Raw genomic sequence first — 10,863 nt, forward strand, 5'->3', positions numbered from 1 at the left:
CAAGTCGGGAGATCAACCCTGGTTCAATGAAGAGTGTAGGAGAGTATGCCAGGAGCAGCAGCAGGCATACCTCAAAATGAGGTGCCAATCTGGTGAAACTACAACACAGGACTAACATATATGCTAAACAGCAGAATGATCCCAGAGCGAATGCCAGGTCCAGTCGTGAATGGTCGTGTGCAATTAAACAACTGACCCAAGGAGGAGGCTTCACATACATCCCCATCTTCCATGATGAGGGGACCCATCACGTCAGTGCAAAAAACAAAGCTGAAGCATTTGCAACCACCTTCAACCAGAAGTGCTGAATGGATGATCCATCTTGGCCTCCTCCTGAGGACCTCAGCATCACAGATGCCAGTCTTCAGCCAATTCGATTCACTCCATGTGATATCAAGAAACAGCTGATGGCACGGATACAGCAAAGGCTGTGGACCCTGACATCATCCCGGCAGTAGTACTGAAGACTTGTGCTCCAGAACTAGCTGTGCCCATAGTCAAGCTGTTCCAGTACAGCTACAACACTGGCAACTACCCGACAATGTGGAAAATTGCCCAAGTATGTCCTGTCCATAAAAAGCAGTACAAATCCAATCTGGCCAATTACCACCCCCTCAGTCTACTCTCGAACATCAGCAATGTGATGGACGTTGCCGTCAACAGTGCTATCAAGTGCCACTTAAACAGCAATAACCTGCTGTTACGACAGAGGTGGGAGGAGTGCACTGTTAATTCAGTCCCGCTTCTCCACAGGTCACAACATATTCCCACTTACTGAAGCAGCCAATTAGATACTTTGTCCCTGAATAAAGCACGCCAACCAGCTTTCTTTAATCAACAACAAAATTAACTGTTTATTATAAAACCAAGCCTTAACCAATAATGAGGTAAATCTAGATACGAATTGAGATATTAAAACTCCATATTTTCTCTAACCCTCTTGCACACGCACATACATCCAAAAACTGGTTAACGGTGAAAAAAAAGATTTTTGTTTACAGCTGTTTCATAGGAATGCAAGGAATAATATAAAAAACTTAGTCTGTCATGATCTGGAAGGAAGTGCTTTGGTTTGCTGAGGTGTCCCAAAGTCGAATAGTTGGATGCCACTCGAAATCTTTCCAGGCAAGGTTGATGAAGAGTCTGTGATGGGTAGGCGTTCAATGAACTTCAACAGTAGAAGGCTTCACATAAGGTCTTCCATCAGGTGTGCATCAACACGGATCGTCTTAGGTCTTACAGCAGCAATATAGCAGTAAAAGGATTCTTCCAATATTCAGGATTTCTTAAACCCAGGAAGCAACAGTATAGCTTGATGCAAGGATTCTTCAGAGACAGGAGGAAATAGCAATTTGCCACATTTGAAATACAGGATTTCTTCTCAAGAGTTGCAGGATTTCTTTACAGAGAGGTAATACTTTTTCTGGGTCTTCTTCTGTTCTCCAGGCAGGTCAAAAGCAAATTTCAAATGCTTGCTTTTTGTCCAAACTCACTGGCTTTTAAAATTCCAAACTGAAACTAAAACCTTCCTGAAACAAGTCACATGCCCAATCATAAATTATTTCTTGTCATAATAGAGGGTAACTCTGAGGTCAACTCCCTGCTGGTTTCCTTGAAGTTACCTGTATTCTAGTCCTTATTTACCAGTTCACCTTTTATTGAACTTTTAGAACTTCCATAAAGTTCAACTATTTGCATATGTCTCAATGACCACTGAAATCCTTTTTCAGTTTTTAAAAACACAGAATCCTAAGTTTTAATACAAAGAAAATCCTCGTAACACTGCTCACCGATGCTTAGTTCTGCTCGGGCCACTCGGCTCCAGACCTCATTACAGTTTAGACAAAAACATAGACAAAAGAACTGAATTCAAGAACCAAAGGGAGAGTTACTGCCCATGACATCAGGTAGCATTTGACAGAGTGCGTCTTAGTTTAGTTTAGTTTAGATATACAGCACTGAAACAGGCCCTTCAGCCCACCGAGTCTGTGCCGACCATCAACCACCCATTTATACTAATCCTACACTAATCCCATATTCCTACCACATCCCCACCTGTCCCTCTATTTCCCTACCACCTACCTATACTATGGGCAATTTATAATGGCCAATTTACCTACCAACCTGCAAGTCTTTTGGCTTGTGGGAGGAAACCGGAGCACCCGGAGAAAACCCACGCAGACACAGGGAGAACTTGCAAACTCCGCACAGGCAGTACCCAGAATCGAACCCGGGTCCCTGGAGCTGTGAGGCTACGGTGCTAACCACTGCGCCACTGTGGAATGCCCGAGGAGTAGCCCGAGCAAAATTGAAGTCAGTGAGGATCAGGGGTAAACTCTCCACTACTTGGAGTCATACCACACAAAGGTTGTGATTGTTGGAGGTCAAACATCTTATCCCCAGGACATCGCTGCAGGGGCTCCTCAGCGTAGTGTCCTAGGCCCAACAATCTTCAGCTGTTTCCCTCTATCATCTGATCAGAAGTGGAGATGTTCACTGATGATTGCACAATATTCAGTACAATTCATGAATCCTCAGATACTGAAGCAGTCGATGTCCATATGCAGCAAAACCTGGACAACATTCAGGGTTGGGCTGATAAGTGGCAAGTAACATTAATGCCACACAAGTGCCAGACAATGACCGTCTCTAACAAGAAAGAATCTAACCATCTCCCCTTGACATTCAATGGCACTACCACTGCTGAATCCCCCACTATCAATATCCTGCGGCTTACCATTGATGAGACACTTAACTGGACCAGCTATATAAATACTGTGGTTACAAGAGCAGGTCAGAGACTGGGAATTCTGAAGTGAGTAACTCACCTCCTGACTTCCTAAAGCCTGTCCACCATCGACAAGGTACAAATCAGGAGTGTGATGGAATAGCCTCCATTTGCATGGATGAATGCAGCTCCAGCAACACTCAAGATATGTAGGCAAATCTCAGAGAGGTGTAAAAATAATAGGGTAACAATAGTAGGGGATTTCAACTTCCCCAATATTAACTGAGATAGTCTTAGTGCAGGCTTAAAGGGGATGGATTTCTTAAAGTGCATCAAGGAGAACTTTTTGAGCCCGCACGTAGAAAGACCAACAAGAGAAGGGGTGGTACTGGGCCTAATCTTAGGGAATGAAGCCAGACAGTTGGTAGAAGTGTCAGTGGGGAAGCATTTCAGGGATAGTGACCTGTAAATCTGTAAGATTTAAGGTAGTTATAGAAAAGGAAATAAAGGTACTGAATTGGGGGGAAGGCCGATTTCAATATGATAAAACAGGATTTGGCCAAAGTGGACTGGGAGCAGCTACTTGTAGGAAAGTCTACATCGGACCAGTGGGAGTCATTCAAAAAGGAAATAGTGAGAGTTCAGAGCCAACATGTACCCGTAAAGGTGAAGTGCAGGACCAATAAGTCCAGGGAACCCTGGATGTCAAGGGATATAGAGGATTGGATAAGGAAGGCTTACGGCAGATTCAGAGCGTTGAAAACAGCAGAGACCCTAGATCAATATAGAAAGTGTAGGGGGGTACTTAAAAAAATTAATTAGGAGAGCGAAGAGGGAGCATGAAAAAACACTTGTGGACAAAATAAAGGAAAATCCCAAGGTGTTTTATAAGTATATTAAGGGCAAGAGGATAACCAGGGAAAGAGTAGGGCCCATTAAGGACGAAAGTGGCAATCTGTGTGTGGAGCCGGAGGACATAGGTGAGGTTTTAAATGATTACTTTTCATCTGTGTTCACTATGGAGAAGGGCGATGTAGGTGTAGAGATCAGGGAGGGGGATTGTGATATACTTGAACAAATTAGCATTGAAAGGGAGGAGGTATTAGCAATTTTAACAGGCTTAAAAGTGGATAAATCCCCAGGCCCAGATGAGATGTATCCCTTGCTGTTATGTGAGGCAAGGGAGGAAATTGAAGGGGGCCTGACACAAATTTTCAAATCCTCTCTGGCCACAGGAGAAGTGCCACAGGACTGGAGGACAGTGAATGTGGTACCATTATTCAAGAAGGGTAGTAGAGATAAACCAGGTAATTACAGGCCAGTGAGTCTATCATCAGTGGTAGGGAAACTATTTAAAAAATTCTGAGGGACAGGATTAATTGCCACTTGAAGAGGTAGGATAGTCAGCATGGCTTTGTCAGGGGGAGATCATGTCTAACAAACTTGATTGAATTTTTTGAGGAGGTGACTAGATGTGTAGATGTGGGTCAAGCAGTTGATGTAGTCTACATGGACTTCAGTAAGGCTTTTGATAATGTCCCACATGGGAGATTGGTCCAGAAGGTAAGAGCCCATGGGATCCAGGGCAATTTGAAAAATTGGATCCAAATTGGCTTCGTGGCAGGAGGCAGAGGGTGATGGTTGAGGGTTCTTTTTGTGATTGGAAGCCTGTGCACCGCAGGGATCAGTGCTGGAACCCTTGCTGTTTGCAATGTACATTAATGATTTAGATGTGAATATAGGAGGTATGATCAGTAAGTTGGCAGATGACACAAGCATTAGTCGTGTAGTAAATAGTGAGGAGGAAAGCCTTAGATTACAGGACGATATAGGTAGGCTGGTAAGACGGGCAGAGCAGTGGCAAATGGAATTTAATCCTGAGAAGTATTTTGGGAGGACTAACAAGGCCAGGGAATATACAATGGATGGTCGGACCAGAGGAAGCACAGAGGGTCAGTGGGACCTTGGTTTACTTGTCCATAGATCACTGAAGGCAGCAGCACAGGTAGATAAGGTGGTTAGGAAGGCATATGGGATACTTGCCTTTATTAGCCGAGGCATAGAATATAAGAGCAGGGAGGTTATGATGGAGCTGTATAAATTCTAGTTTGGTCACAGCTGGAGTACTGTCTACAGTTCTAGTCGCCATACTATAGGAAGGATGTGATTGCACTGGAGAAGGTGCAGAGGAGATTTACCAGGATGTTGCCTGGGCTGGAGCATTTCAGCTTTGAAGCGAAACTGGATAGGCTGGGGTTGTTTTCCTTAGAGCAAAGAAGGCTGAGGGTGGACCTGATTGAGGCATACAAAATTATGAGGGGCATAACGAGGATAGATAGGAAGAAACTTTTTCCCTTAACAGAGGTGTCAATAACCAGGGAGCATAGATTTAAGGTAAGGGGTAAGAAGTTTAGAGGGGATTTGAGGGAAAAAAAATTCACCCAGAGGGTGGTTGGAATCTGGAACACACGGCCTGAAGGGATGGTAGAGGCATGAACCCTCACAACATTTAAGATCACCTGAAGGCAGCAGCACAGGTAGATAAGGTGGTTAGGAAGGCATATGGGATACTTGCCTTTATCAGCCAAGGCATAGAATATAAGAGCAGGGAGGTTATGATGGAGCTGTATAAAATGCTAGTTAGGCCACAGCTGGAGTACTGTGTACAGTTCTGGGCACCACACTATAGGAAGGATGTGATTGCACTGGAGAGGGTGCAGAGGAGATTCACCAGGATGTTGCCTGGGCTGGAGAATTTCAGCTATGAAGAGAGATTGAAAAGGCTAGGGTTGTTTTCATTAGAGTAGAGAAGGCTGAGGGGGGACATGATTGAGGTATACAAAATTATGAGGGGCATTGATAGGTTAGATAGGAAGAAACTTTCTCCCTCAGCAGAGGGGTCAATAACCAGGGGGCGTAGATTTAAGGTAGGAGGCAGAAGGTGTAGAGGGGATTTGAGGAAAAGTTTTTTCACCCAGAGGGTGGTTGGAATCTGGAACGCACTGCCTGAAGAGGTAGTAGAGGCAGGAACCCTCACAACATTTAAGAAGTATTTCGATGAGCACTTGAAAAGCCATAGTGTACAAGGCTATGGGCCAAGTACAGGAATATGGGATTGGAATAGTTAGGTGCTTGATGGCCGTCACAGACACGATGGACGGAAGGGCCTGTTTCTGTGCTGGATAACTCAATGACTCTATGACTCTATCAGCCAGTCCAGATTTTGAACTCAGAACTCTCTGTGCTCATGGACTGAGAACATCTCCTCTCCTGTCTGCCTGCCTTCATCTCTTCCCACGGAACTGACTTTTGTGAAAATATGTTAAACTCAAAGAGAGAACAGTTTCCTACGTGAGCAAAGTTTTTCAGAAGACTACTGGGCCCCGACAAAACGCAAGACCATATCTTCAATCAAGGACTGCAGTGCCTCAAAATGTTCTACTTATCTTTTCTTCTGCTCTTTTCTGCCCTTATCTGCATGTTTATATCACGTGTGCATGCTAGCATGGGCGCATCGTATATCTGTAGGCATGAACCGTATTAGATTTTAAGTTTAATGTTTAATAAATTTCATCTTTCTTCTTTAAACCAAAGAAAGCCTGTTTGTGCTCATTTCTTTGCCTTATAATTGGAAAGTTGTGAACAAGGATTCACAAAGTGGGAGCTCAAAGCACAGTGTATTTAAAATTAAACCCTGTTACAATAAGACCAGGTAAAGAAAGCAACAGACTCCTAGGCACATTGCTCACCTGGTTGGAACATAGGTAAGACCAAAACTGGGGCAATAACAATCAGAGCTGGAATGTATGCCACTGACATTTTGCTTAAATGATGAAAATGATGATGTACCATTTGATGAGTACTAAAGCGATCAGGGCTCCATGTAACAGATCCCTGACTTATATCCCCTCCATCACCCACTCCCCACCCTGGCATATGAGGAAAATCTATGCTGGTATATTTGAAGCATTGAAAGAAGCAATACTGGACATTCTTGTGCTAACCACTTGAGGGGTGGATCTGGGGGAACAGAGCACCACCCACCCCATGGATGCTCCCTTGACCCAGTCCCAAATTCTGGCATAAAGGGCATTAGCCAGTTTCGTGCATATTTTAGGTGCTTCTTGGAATGCCATCTTATGGGGGAGGGGTGTTGAAAATCTTTAACATTAATTTTTGAAAGGCAGTTTCAAGTTTTGCTACTTTCCCTACACATCTCTAAGTTCTTTGAAATTCACCTTTGAAATGACAATGGTCCTCACTTCTGTCCTGCTCCATGCAGGTGTACAAAGCATTGGGGCAACAGAGGCGGCACTAACAGGAACATCATCCCATCAGTCCTGCCTCTTTCTGTGACATTCGCACAGAAGTTGTGAAAAGCAGCAATTTCTTTCAGCTAAACATTGGGAAAACTGATACCATCACCTTTGTCGGTGCCACAAACATGGTACAGTCACCAAACTCCAGCTGCTCTATGGCCACTGTCTCAGGTTGAACCAGACTGTTCGTAACCTTTGTGGCCTGTCTGACCCTGAGCTACATTTCTGACCAAATGCTCATCCCCACAAATATCTCAGACCCCATCTGTCACCTAGCTGACCTCCCACCAATAAACTGCAGTTCATCCAAAATTCTTCTGTCCATATCTTTTCACTCACCAAGCTCCCCCTCGCTCATCTCTCCTGTCCTCACTGACCTACTTTAGATCCTGGCCTCCAATACCACAAAGTTAAAATTGAAATTCCTCCATTATTTCTCCTCTCCCTAACTCTATTATTTTCCCAAAACGATCTTTCTTCTGGTCCATGCATCTTCTCTCTCCTCACCTTATCATCAGTGGCCATGCCTTCAGCCCTTTAGGCTATATACTCTGGAAATTCTTACACTAAACCGCTTTGCTTCTCCACCTCACTCTTGACTTTCCAAACAGCTTCCTTAAAAACCTATCTAACCACCAAATGTGGGGTTTTAATATCTTCTTCCTTGGCTCAGCGTTCCTATTTTCCTTGATGCTTCAATGAAATTTCCTGGGAGGATTTTCTATGTTAAAGATCCGATATAAATGCAAATTGTTGTTTGTGATTCCTGGAGTGTATTCTGTATATAAACTGGAAGCTCGAATATAAGGCCAGACTGTAAGGTATATCTCAACCCTTGAAAATAAATAAAACCGACAATGAATACAGAAGAGTTTTCAAAAGGATGGAAACACAAGCCTCCCAGAATGCTATTTGCATGAATGAAAATCAACGTATTGTCGTAAACGATGAAATGATTCATTTTTAGCTCCAGTTGTTGGCATGACACAGACTGGAGCACCCAAACGCTTTGTCAAACAGATGACTAACAACCAAGCAAGAGTTTGACATGATAGTTAATACTTAAATTTTTTTTATATTTTTGGAAAAATGGTAGAGAAGCCTCATAAACCCATATATGCCATGGCACTTCCTCTTGGGAATCTCAAAGCTTGGCTGTCATTGTCACATTTGAAAGGAATAGATAACACCGAGCACATGGAAATTACTTCTAATTCCGTTAATTTGTTTCTCCCGCCACTTGGAAAACAATTAAATAGTGGAATGTTAATATTACATTTTCTTTGGTGTTTATTGTTTCTGTTGATTCAGCTGTTTTTTTTTAACCAGCCTCTAATGTAATTACGTTTGGAATGCCTTTGGAATGTTGAACCTGATTCAGCTCCCAAGGGGAAAGCTCTAATTTGTAACAAAGCTGACAGTGATCTGATCAGTTCTGTACGCATTTTGTTTATGCCATTGTGCCTTGCATCTTGACGCTTTGGCCTATCTCTCTGCTGGATTTACAACTCAGCCCACTATTGTGCTCAGCAAGAAGTCAGAGCGGATTATCCTCCAGTTAGTGAAGCATGCTCTGGTCTTATGTGATAATTTACATTGTGCAATTATTTGAAATCAGTTATCACAAATGCATCAATCAACAAAGGACTGTTTACCAGGAGAATGTGAGATATGAAATATTTGGTGTGAATTGGTTCTGGCGCATTTGATTATCATTCAAATTTCAGAATTTCCCTTGCTCCCTGTCTTAAGGCGATTTAATACTTTCAAAGATTGCATTGCATACAGCAACAACATTTGCTCTTTGATGTTTTAGTCCCTAAAGCTTTTACTTCTGTTTTGCAAATAGACTGAGTTCGGAAGTTGTGCAAAGAGTTTGGAAGCTTTTTCTCAAGACAATGAGAAGAGACTTGGCACCAAGCAATCCAGTATATAGTCAATATGCTAAGTGGTCTCATAGTTCTATAGGTACTAGACCCATAGGTGGCACAGGAAGTAAAATGCCATGTGACTGGTGGCTTGCAATGGAGCCACACCTGCCAATGTTACATGACAGTCCTTCACTGCACACACAGGAATTCCAAGCATCACTCCCTCAGGCAAATATTTGCCATTCCAGGAATCTGTTGCCTGATCATGTGCCACTTCTAGCTCCTTTTTTTAAAGGCCTTCCTCAACTTCAAGAACCTTCTGCAGCAGAAGAAGAATGACAACTTGTATTTATATAATGCCTTTAACATAGTAAAACATCACAAGGTGTTTCACAGAAGCGCGATGAAGCAAAATTTGACATGAAGCCATGTAAAGGGATGTTAGGCCAGGTGACTAAAAATTTAGTGAAAGTGATAGGTTTGAAGGAGAGTCTTCAAATAAGAGAGAGAACTAGAGAGGCAAAAATGTTTGTGGGGGGTGGGGATGGGAGTGGGGATGGGGGGGAAATTCCAGAGCTTAGGGCCTAGGCAGCGAAAGGAACAGCCACCAATGGTGGAGCAAAGAAAATCAGTGATTCACAAGAGGCCAGAATTGGAACAGCTCAGAGATCTTAGAGAGGTGTAGAGCTGGAGGACATTACAGAGATAGGGCGGGATGACGCCATGCAGCAATTTGAAGACAAGGATGAGAATTCTAAAATTGAGGTGTTGCCGAACCAGGAGCCACCACAGGTCAGCAACAGAGGGATGATGAGTGAACAGCACTTGGCCTCGGAAGAGGACTATCTCAATATGGTGCTTCACCCCTCCCAGGCACCAGCTCAAACATTCCACATGGGCTAAATTGTGATCTAGAAGGGTTTGACTGCTCATGGTGATACACCAGTGGGCAGCAGCTAATGGTGGCAGGAGCAGCCCAACAGAAACCTCAACAGAAGGGCGAGACCCTCTCTCAGCTTTGATGAGGACTATAGAGATAAGGGCCCAGCCATGAAAAGAAAACTGCTGACCCCACACAAACAGCTCTTAGAGCTATGGAAGGCATGCCAATGAGTTTCTATGGCTGAGAGTGTGGGGGAGTCTGCTTTCAGCCTCTGTGGTGTCATCTTGGATGCTATCACTTCTCTGAAGTCTACCCTGGATAGGATGGTATAAAAACAAGAAATGCTGGAATCAATCAGCAGGTCTGGCAGCATCTGTGGAAAGAGAAGCAGAGTTAACGTTTCGGATCAGTGACCCTTCAGATTTCCAGCATCCGCAGTATTTTGCTTTTATTTTACTGGATAGGATGGTCAGCTCCGGGGGCACTGCAGCCACACCCACACAGCAGAAGCCCATGTTAACATGCTTTGCAACTCTGATAGAAGCTCAAACAGCTGCCAAGCAGACTCTTGGTTCCACAATTGATAGATTGAATGGACAGGGGCTTTGAAGGTTATCTTCTGCAATCAGCTGTTCTGCAGCTCAGTCAAAGTCATAAACCTTAGTTCCACATCAGTGGCAATAGAGCAATGGGAGAAGTGTTGCCCACTTACAGGGTGTCTGTACAACTGCCTATTTGTTCCTCCCTCAGCCAATACCCACAGTAATGCCAGCAAGTTTCAGCAGCTCGCATATGAGCCCACACAGGCTCGAGTTACAGGCGATGAGCACCTCAAGAGTCCTTATATGAAGAGCAGCAACCTTTCACCAGCTGTGCTCAGGCCATAATTGGGGCACTGTGTAGGTGCAAAAGAGCTAGGAAGCCTCTGTTAAATAAAGGCACTGTGTGTTATTCACCTGCAAGGAAGGCATTTATTATGTTTTGCAATAAATTAATTACCTTTATGACATTAGGCACTTATATCTGAAGTTTTTAAAAAAACATTTCATGGAATGTGGGTGA

Source organism: Heterodontus francisci, chromosome 3 (genome assembly GCF_036365525.1).
Source record: "Heterodontus francisci isolate sHetFra1 chromosome 3, sHetFra1.hap1, whole genome shotgun sequence".
In the NCBI taxonomy this organism is placed as follows: domain Eukaryota; kingdom Metazoa; phylum Chordata; class Chondrichthyes; order Heterodontiformes; family Heterodontidae; genus Heterodontus; species Heterodontus francisci.